This window comes from Heterodontus francisci, unplaced genomic scaffold, assembly GCF_036365525.1.
Source record: "Heterodontus francisci isolate sHetFra1 unplaced genomic scaffold, sHetFra1.hap1 HAP1_SCAFFOLD_59, whole genome shotgun sequence".
NCBI lineage: Eukaryota > Metazoa > Chordata > Chondrichthyes > Heterodontiformes > Heterodontidae > Heterodontus > Heterodontus francisci.
In genome coordinates, this window is record NW_027140758.1 from 8,753,987 (window position 1) to 8,764,914 (window position 10,928).

The 10,928-nt window shown below is 41.9% G+C and overlaps 1 non-coding gene across 1 annotated transcript; it reads left to right on the plus strand.

Annotated features, from left to right (window-relative positions):
• The first annotated feature begins 8,875 nt into the window (after positions 1-8,875).
• Positions 8,876-8,949, plus strand: trnat-ugu (transfer RNA threonine (anticodon UGU)). The gene has a single exon. It is a non-coding gene; the product is annotated as a tRNA-Thr (tRNA).
• The last annotated feature ends 1,979 nt before the right edge of the window (positions 8,950-10,928 follow it).

Consider the following 10,928-nt stretch of genomic DNA (forward strand, 5'->3'; position numbering starts at 1 on the left):
CAGGCTTCACACAATCCACCCAAACTCTCCACCATCTGAGCAGGTAGGTCACCAGGAGCTGACTGATCCTGATCACTGCAGTCCCTGCTGCTGTTTGCTGCCTATATTTACAGACTTTTATCTCATCCTCATCACCATTTTCTCCAATATATTCAGGGGGCATCAGCAGAGAAAATGGAGACCAAATGCGACAAGTGCAAGGAAATGTTTATTTACAATATTACATCATAAACATAATATACAAAAACATTACATGTGTGAAACACGTCCCGATCAAGATGTGTCTGAATAAATGGATCCCCTCACAATAAACACTGTCACCTTTCAATGTTTAGCGGACGAGTGTGAGGGCCAGATGTGTGTGATTCCCACAGTAATGTGTTTGTTCAAAGTTCAGGAAAAGATGGAGATATGAATAATTTACAGGGAAATCTTTGAAGCATATCTCCATGTCTCTCACTCACAAAGATCTGCAAAGTTGTGGATTCAGAAAGAACCCAGAGACAGATAGTCCTGCAATAACCTGTAACTCCAGGAAAGGATGTGTTCGAGATTTTGCCCTGTCGCTTAGTTGGTTAAAGCCTCTGTCTAATAAACAGCAGAACCTAACTTCAAACCCCAACAAAGCCTCACTGCAGTGAAGAAACGGAAAGTTATGATTTAAAGATTACTCTGTCAATCATTCACATCTCTGTCTTCCCCTGAACTTCGAGTTCAAATTTGTTTGTGAAGTTGAGTGACACGTTCAGACAGCACAGTCTTTGTCTTTGTGAAAGAAGTGATTTTGGGAATGGCTGTTTGAAACTGTCCCTCCTTGCACAGAAATTCAGTGCAAATACTCAAATCACCCACAATTTCCACGAGAGAAATTTGTTCACAATTGCATTTGACGTGAAACCGCCTCAATATTAATCTCACTGAAGCAGAGTGTGACCGTGTTGTATGTTTCAGAGTGTTGGTGCCATTAAGTGTCGCTTTTAACCGAGACTGGGACACAACGCAAGGTTGATCCAAGTTTGGAATATATTATCATTCAGGAGCAAGAAAAATCAAAAGGAACCGAATAAGAAAACCCAGTCTCCAGATTTGAGAATCTGTAGATCCGCTTTGGGAAAGTGAATCAGAGCAGAATGAAGGATGAACTGTCCAGAAGAGATGAAGACACAGCTCAGTCAACACGTTCCCCTGGTTTATGATGCTGGAACATTCCTCACACAGAAATGATTCAACCCAATGACAAACATTCTTGCCGCTGATAATTTATGCTAACGATTGAAGGACTTTCTCATGTGGTTACCTAGTGGTAAGAAGATATTAAACTTCGTTTCAATCAATCCAGCTGCGATGAACTTTGAATTTTTCTGCCTTTTATAAACATTATTTGAAGGGTCTCAGCGACAATGCTCAGTGTTGATGAGAGTGGGGTCTGGGTGAGCATCTGCTGAGCGTGACAGGACCAGGACTGGATGCAGGAAGTTCTCTGACAGTCTCTCTCTCTCTCTCTGATGGGTTTGAGTTGGTTCACAACTGGCAGCTGTTGGTGTTTCGATAAATGAAGGAAGTTCCCTCTCACCATTTTTTTTGATTCACAGAGCAGTATCAGGATGTAAAGGGTTAATGCTGAACACAGTGGGATCAACCTCTCCCACTGTCAGAGTGATGATGTAACAGTCACATGGGATGAGGTTTGGGAGAAGAGAGAGCAGCACCAAGGATGCTAGCTTAACAGGCTTGATGAGTGTGTATAGAGTATTGTGTAAATTAGAAAAGAGTTCTTAGTTCTTTCAGCAGGAAATGTGTCCAGAAAATATCAAGAAACTCACAATTTTATTATTCAGGAGTCGGAACACAGATATTAACTCCAAGTTACAGTTCTGGGTTCATTTAACAAAAAAAATAGAGAATAATATTGCTGACTGATTGAAATTCCCCCAGTGAGGAGACAGTTAAACAGTTGGGACATCCTTCGATCCAAGGTTTTGGCAGCATTTGCAACTTTTGCAACTTTTTTTAATCCAGCTTTGATGGACGAGTGAAAAAACTGAACAGTTCCATTCTTCCTTCTTCCCTTCTTTCCATCAGTTTCTCTTTTCTGTCCCAGATCAATATAATGATGAGAATCCCAATTTAATCTGCTGTTTCTGGTGTTTTATCCATTCCAATCAAAATTCAACATTCCAATCAAATCTATTTGTTATTCCACAGTATCTCTCCATGTGTTTTATTCTGTTGTATTCTCTCATAGTCTGTTTGATGATCAATGTTACATCTCACTCTCTGTTCTGGTGAAGATCAGAAGCAGTGATATCTGTTTACACCGCCTGACAAGTCGGCTGAGGCTGTGCCTCGCTGATCACGTGGAGTTGAAGCAATTCTTCCAGTCAGTTAGTTCAGTTGTCATTTCATGAGAAATTCGAAGTCATCATGACTTCGTCAGTGACCTAATGGTTCAGGTGTCTGAGTGATGTTAATCATGCTGTGATCAAATGATTGTATGTTCCAGTCTTTCCGTGGTGGGTTTTCACACTGAGTAGAAACGTGTTGGACATGGTCTGGAAATGTTTCACACCGCTCCATTCCCAACAGGCCATGACCTGATGTGATGGAAATTTCATTTACTTACAGAAGCTACATTTCCATCATTGCACATCTGGCTGCACAGTCAGGATCTGTGTGAAGGTGACGGTTGTGCTTCTGTTACTTGCCAGGTGACGAGGTGGCTGAGAGGTTAAGGCGGTGGGCTACTAATCCGTTGTGTTGTGCACGCGTGGGTTTGAATCCCATCCTTGTTGTTAGTTTATCAACTGCCTGTTGCATTCTTGTTTCCAGCTTCAATGTAATGTTGGCCTGGAAACCTGTTCTTGTCAGTATCTTGACGGTGGTTCCAGAATTGTTTATACTTTATTAAAATTGAGACAGACAATTGGAATTCATCACCCAAATTGGACTGGAATGAAGATCAAATAGGGATCACGAAACGGAGCAGGATTTCCCCTCCCATCCTTCCTTCCTTCCATCTTTACTTTCTCTGGATTTACACCAAGTGAACGACTAACGGGAAAAGCAAATGGCGAGGGAGCAGAAGCAGAACATTATCCTTTGGCAAGATATTTATTTTCAAATCTTCTTGATAGATTAAGTGAGTGAGCAATGTTTTGGCAGATGGAGTTTAAAATGAGGGGTCATCTAGGACCTACGAAAGATAGATCAGAGTGTTTTTTGTTAAGTGGTGAGATGATAGAAACTGCGGAGGCGCAGAGACCCGAATACTGAATCACTAAAAGCTAGTGGACTGGTAGAAAAATAATGTGAAAAGTGAACGGAATATGAAGATTGGAACTCATGTTGTAGTTATATAAAGCTCTGTGCTCCTGAAGTAAATGTCCAAGCCCAGATTGTGGGGAATCTGTGGAGAGTGATTTGTTTTTTATTCATTAATGGGCGCGAGTATCGCTGATAAGGCTGGCATTTATTACCCATCCCTAATTGCCCTTGAGAATGTGGTGGTCAGCTGCCTTCTTGAACTGCTGCAGTCCATATGGTGCAGGAACACCCACAGTGCTATTGGGGAGGGAGTTCCAGGATTGTGACCCAACAACAGTGAAGAAATGGCGATATAGTTCCATGTCAGGATGGTGAGTGACTTGGAGGGGAACCTGCAGGTAGTGAGTTCCCATGCATCTGCTGCCCTTGTTCTTCGAGGTGGTAGTGGTCACGGGTTTGGAAGGTGCTGTTGAAGGATACTTGGTGAGATACTGCAGTGCATATGGAGATGGTACACACTGCAGCCACTGTGTACTGGTGGTGGAGGAACTGAATGTTTAAGGTGGTGGGTTAGGTGCCGATCAAGTGGGCTGCTTTCTCCTGGATGGTGTTGAGCTTCTTGAGTGTTGTTGAGTGGGATGTATTCCATCCCACTCCTGACTTGTGCCTTGTACATGGTGGACAGGATTTGAGGTGTCAGGAGGCGAGATACTTGCTGCAGAATTCCTAATCTCTGACCTGCACTTATAGCTGCAGCATAGATGTGACTGGTCCAGTTTAGTTTCTGGTCAGTGGTAACCCTCAAGATGTTGATGGTGGGGGATTCAGCGATGATTATGCTGCTGAATATCAAAAGGTAGATGGTTTGATTCTCTCTCAATGGAGATGTTCACTGCTGAGCACTTGTGTGGCCAGAAGGTTGCTTGTCACTTATCAGCTCAAGCCTGAAGTTTGTACAGGTCTCGCTGCTTGTGGGCACAGACTGCTTCAGTATCTGAGGAGTTGTGAGTCATCAGCGAACATTTCCACTTCTGACTTATGTTGAAGGGAAAGTGATCAATGAAACAGCTGAGGATGTTTGGGCCGAGGACACTACCCTGAGAAACTCCTGAGGCAATGTCCTGGGCTGAGATGATTGGCCTCCACTAACCACAACCATCTTGCTTTGTGTGAGATATGACTCCACCACGTGGAGAGTTTTCCCCTTGATTCTCATTGACTTCAATTTTGCTCGGGATCCTTGATGCCACACTCACTCAAGGGCAATCACTCTCACCTCTCCTCTAGAACTCCACTCTTTTGTGTCTGTTTGAACCAAGCTGCAATAAAAAATAAGAACAGAAGAAATATTAGCAGGAGTAGGCCATTTGGCCCCTCGAGCCTGCTCCACCATTCAATAGGATCATGGCTGACCTGATCATGTCCTCAACCCCACTTTCTTGCCTGCCCCCCATAACCCTTGACTTCCTTGCAGATAAAATTCTGTCAAACTCAGTCTTGAAGACATTCAATGACCCAGCCTCCACTACTCTCTGTGGTAGAGAATTCCAAAGATTAATGACTCTCTGAGAGAAGAAATTCCTCCTCATTTCCTTCTTAAATGGAAGACCATTATTCTGAAACTGTGTCCCCTCGTTCTAAATTCCACCATGAGGGGAAACATCCTCTCAGCATCCACCCTGTCAAGCCCCCTCAAAATCTTATATGTCTCAATACGATCACCTTTCATTTTTCTTAACTCCAATGAGTATCGGTCCAACCTGATCAACTCTCCATATAAGACAACCACTTCATCACAGGAATCAATCGAGTGAACCTTCTCTGAACTGCCTCCAATGCAAGTATATCCCTCCTTAAATAAGGAGACCAAAACTGTACACAGTACTCTAGGTGTGGTTTCACCAACACCCTGTACATTTGCAGCAAGACTTCTCTTCTTTTATACTCCATCCCCCTTGAAATAAAGGGCAACATTCCATTTGCCTTCCTAATTATTTGCTCTACCTGCATGGTAACTTTTTGTGATTCATGTGCGAGGACACCCAGATCCTTCTACACCGCAGCATTCTGTAATCTCTCACAATTTAAATAATATTTTGCTTTCCCATTCTTCTTTCCAAAGTGGATAACCTCACGTTTTCCCACATGATACTCTACCTGCCAAGTATTTGCCTGGGGTCGAGGAACCCTGGCAGAACCTAAACTGAGCATCGATGAGCAGATTATTGCTAAGTGTCTGGTGCTTGATAGCACTGTTGATGACATCTTCCATCACTTTGCTGATGATTGATAGGAGACTGATGGGGTGGTAATTGGTCAGATTGGATTTGTCCTGCTTTTTTTTATGGAGTGGGCACACTTGGGCAATTTTCCACATTGTCGGGTAGATGCCTGTGTTGTAGCTCTACTGGAACAGTGTGGCTGAGAGCACAGCTAGTTCTGGAGCACAAGTCTTCAGTACTAGAGCCGGGATGTTGTTCGGGCCTATTGTCGTTGCTGTATCTAGTGACTTCAGTTGTTTCTTGCTATCATGTGGAGTGAATCGAATTGGCTGAAGACTGGAAACTGTGATGCTGGGGACCTCAGGAGGCCGAGATGAATCATCCAGTGAGCAATTTCTGATGTAAGATGGTTGTAAATGATTTAGCTTTGGCTCCACCATAATTGAGGATGGGGATTTTTTGGAGCCTCCTCATCTGGTTAGTTATTTAATTGTCCACCATCATTCATGACTGGATGTGGCAGGACTAAGGACCTGTGATCTGATCATGAGGGAGATATCCATGCATGGAGTGGTGGGATCTATGGAAAGTGATCCTGAAGAGGGTGTCCGAGCCTGGAGTGGCGGGATCTGTGGAGACTGATCCTGACGAGTGTGTGCAAACCTGGAATGGAAGCTTTCTGTGGAGGTAGAGGAGTAGGCCATTCAGACCCAGTATTTTGGAAAGGTTTATCATAACTTATTTGCTTTTACTATATGTCTCTATTAATAAAGCCAAGCGTCCTGTTTGCTCTTAGAAGCCTTTTCAAACCTTCTAAGATTGGTGTACATTGTCTCTCTGTTCTGGCACCCACTTTAGAATTGTAACATTTCATTTATATGGCCTCTCCTTATTCTTCCTCCCAAATTGTATCTCTTCACAATTCTCTGTGTAAATTTTAACTGCCATGTGAAAGCCCATTTTACCAGTTTTTTTAAGCTCCCCTGAAGTGTGTTACAATCACTGGCACAGGATGAAATTCTCGAGCATTCTTTGATGCAATCTCCATGGAAAGAGCAATCTTACATGCGAGCTCGAATGTGAGATTTTGTGTGTTTAGTATCTTTTCTCATCCACCAATATAAGCACAAATCTGTCTCATAATGCACGGTCTAAGAATATGCCAAAGTTGCAATGTAGTGATAAATTCTTCATGCCACAATGTACTCACCAACTGTTTCACTACTTTTCTGATTTCTGCTTCCAAATTTCTAGCTTGCCGTGATCTCTAGTGGCTTTGGGTTGAAATGTTCCTCCAACTTGGTGATGATTGTTTTGAATGGCACATCTTTTGCCTTGATGGGAGCAGGAAGCTTTGTTAGCTGGTCATACACTTCCAGGCTAATTTCCATTGGCAAAATTGCTTTCTTGCCCTCAAGAATTGCCTTATTCTGAGTCTTGACCTCTGCACTTTCACCTTCAAATTCCAAAATGTTATTAGCTCTGAAAAACATGTCCATTCTTTCAATATATGAACTGAATTGTTCTCAAGCCCTCTCATAAGTTCCTCACCTTCCGATGTATCCCATATGTGTGCAGCCATATTGTCCCAAATAAGCAATTTGAATCTGATGCACAGGAATACCCTGCGGTATCTCATTCAACTGAAGAGACATTCTGTGGCCCAGGCTTCACACAATCCACCTAAAATCTCCACCATCCGAGCAGGTAGGTCACCAGGAGCTGCCTGATCTTGTTCACTGCAGTCCCTGTTGCTGTTTGCTGCCTATATTTACAGACTTTTATCTCATCCTCATCACCATTTTCTCCAATATATTCAGGGGGCATCAGCAGAGAAAATATACACCAAGCGTGGCAAGTGCAAGGAATTGTTTACTTACGTCATTATGTCATGCACATAATATACAAATACATTACCTGTGTGAATCATTTCTTGAGCACTTTTATACCAGATGTGTCTGAATAAATGGAACCCCGTCACAATAAACACTGTCACCTTTCAATGTTTAACGGAGAGGTTTGACCGCCTGATGTGTGTGATTCCCACATTAATGTGTTTCTACAAAGTTCGGAGAAAGACGGAGATATGAATAATCTTTAAGCATATCTCCATGTTTCTCACTGACAAAGTTCTGCAAACACATGGATTCAGAAAGAACCTGAGTGCAAAATCAACAAAAATAAACACAGCCAGAGAGACTTGCAATAACCTGTAGCTCAGGGAAAGTACATGATGTTATGGAAGTGATTTAGAATTTTTTTTTGTGAAATTCTTTTTGAGGAATTCATCGTCAAACTTAATAAATGTCAGACCAGTTCTTTTTCAAGAGGGTACTGAAAGTATTAATTTGGCAACTATGTTTACTGGTTGTCACATGACTCAAGTTAAATGTCGAACAGAAACCCTGGTAACAGGGGGAAATGTGGACAGAGAAGTCAGTTGCGCCTCTTGATTGGACAAACCCGGCAGCAGCAGCACTCACCGAAGAGGGCAGAAAAATCACAAGCTTTTATTTGTAGCAGTCATTGTGTTTTACCTTCTGGAGTGAGCAGCTGATAAAGTTAACCTGAAGAAGTGTCAAGGAAGGAGAGAAGATCACAACCCGCGTTGTTTTGCAGCAAATCTTTAAAAGACCCTGAGAACTTCACTGTGTCAATTCATCTCTTCTCCTGTCTTTGAAGAAAGCCTGCTAAAATTAATTCTCAACACTGCCTCTAAAAAACTGTTCTAAAAGACCCTGGTGACCTGTCTACGCATACTCAGAAGTTAGACTGTTTGCCAGTTTTGGAACAACATATCTCATCTGCTGTTTTCTTCAGGAATGAACAAGTAATCAGCCCAAGTGTTGTTTTTGTCTTTAACAGAACTCAGAATTGAAAAAATAATTCTTTTTTTTTCAGTTAACCGGTGTATGTGTGTGTGCGTGTGTGGGGCTGTGGTAAGAAAGGGGCTTTAAATGTTGGTTAAGGTAAAAAGGGAACTTTTAAAATTTCTACCTGTGTATTTATGCTTTATTTCATGACTAGTTAAAACTTGTTCTGTAATAAACTGATAATTTTGCTGTTCATTAAAGAAACCTGGTCAGTGTCTTCTATTCTGGGAAGAATAGAGTATGTGATTGACTGTTTCAGGAAGTGGGAAAAGTTAAAATATATGTTGTGACCTGTGGAGAAGTGGGATGAGAATATATCGAAGGGTCTGAAGAAGGGTCATTGACCTGAAACGTTAACACTGCTTCTCTCTCCACAGATGCTGCCAGACCTGATGAGTATTTCCAGCGTTTCTTGTTTTTATTTGAGATTTCCAGCATCTGCTGTATTTTCCTTTGATATTGATATTATATGAGAATAAATAGTGCACTCCTCTGATTTTAATTATAACAACATCTGGCTCTGTAGCTTAGTTGGTTAAAGCACCTGTCTTGTAAACAGAAGATCCTGGGTTCAATTCCCAGCAGAGCCTTGTTTCTCATTTGTGATGTATAAGTTACCTTGTCAACCACTTCCATCTGTGTCTTCTGAACTTTCAGTGAGAATTCAAATTATGTGATGAATTTTCGTCACAAGAGAAAACAGCCTTTGTGAAGGATGTGAGTTTGGAATGGCTGTTCCTCCTTGGACAGAAATTCAGTGCTGATATTTCAAAGGCAACTTCTTTGATACAAATTTGTTCACAGTTGCATTCAACCTGGAAAACAGCTCGACATTAATGTCACTGTAGGAAAGTGTGACTGCGTTGTATGTTTCAGAGTGTTTGTGTTGTTATGTGTTGCTTGTGACTGAGACTGGGACATGACGCAAGTGGGAGGGTTTATCTGTGGTTTGGAATATTTGTCAGTCAGGAACAAGAAAAATCAAAGGAACCACATAAGAAAACCTATGTCTCATGTGGTTACCGAGAAACAGTGAGGAGATATTAAACTTTGTTCTTTTCAATACAGCAGTGTGAACATTGACCTTTCCTGCTTTTATAAACAGTATTTGAAGTGTCTCGGTAACAATGTTCAGTGTTGATGAGAGTGGGGTCTGGGTGAGCAGCTGCTGAGTGTGACAGGGTCAGGACTGGATGCAGGAAGTTCTCTGACAGTCTCTCTCTCTCTCGCTGATGGGTTTGAGTTGATTTTCAACTGGCAGCTGTTGGTGTTTCGATAAATCAAGTTCCCTCCACCCATTTTTTTGGACAGACAGTGTAGTATAAGGATCTAAAGGGTTAATACTGAAGACATTGGGATCAATCACTCCCACTGTCAAAGTGATGATGTAACAGTCACATGAGATGAGGTTTGGGAGGAGAGAGCAGCACCAAGGATGCTAGCTCAGGAGGCTTGATGAGTGTGTATATAGTATTGTGTAAATTAGAAAAGAGTTCTTAGTTCTTTCAGCAGGAAATGTGTCCCGAAAATATCGAGAAACTCACAATTTTATTATTCAGGAGTCGGAACACAAATATTAATTCCAAGTGACCGTTCTGGGTTCATTTAACAAAAAAAGGTAGAGAATAATATTACTCACTGATTGAAATCCCCCAGTGAGGAGACAGTTAAACAGGTGATCTGTTGGGGCATCCTTCGATCCAAGGTTTCTGCAGCATTTAATCTCCCTTTTTGGTGAAATTCTCTGTTATATGCAACTTTTTTTTTATCCAGCTTTGAGGGGCAAGTGAAAAAACTGAAAAAAGTGAGCAGTTCCATCCTTTCTTTTCTTCCTTCTTCCCTTCTTTCCATCAGTTTCGCTTTTCTGTCTCAGATCAATATAGTGATGAGAATCCCAATTTAATCTGTTGTTTCTGGTGTTTTATCCATTCCAATCAGAATTCAACATTCCAATCAAATCTATGTGTTATTCCACAGTGACTCTCCATGTGTTTTATTCTGTTGTATTCTCTCACAGTCTGTTTGATGATCAATGTTACATCTCACTCTCTGTTCTGGTGAAGATCAGAAGCAGTGATATCTGTTTACACCATCCACCAAGTCGGCCTGAAGATGTGCCTCGCCGATCATGTGGAGTTAGGAACATAGGAACATAGGAGCAGGAGTCGGCCATTCAGCCCATCGAGCCTGCCCCACCATTCAATATGATCATGGCTGATCATCCACTTCAATGCCCTTTTCCCCACACTTTCCTCATATACCCTTATGTCATTTGTATTTACAAATCTGTCAATCTCTGCTTTAAACATACTCAACGACTGAGCTTCCACAGCCATCTGGGGTACAGAATTCCAAAGATTCACAACCCTCCGAGTAAAGAAATTTCTCCTCATCTCTGTCCTAAGGAGCTTCCCCCTTATTTTGAAATTGAGCCCCTGGTTCTCGACTCCCCATCCAGATGAAACATCTTAGCTGCATCTCCCCTGACTGTCCTTTAAGTATTTTGTAGGTTTCAATGAGATCACCTCTCATTCTTCGAAACTCTAGAGAATACAGCCCCAGTTTCCCC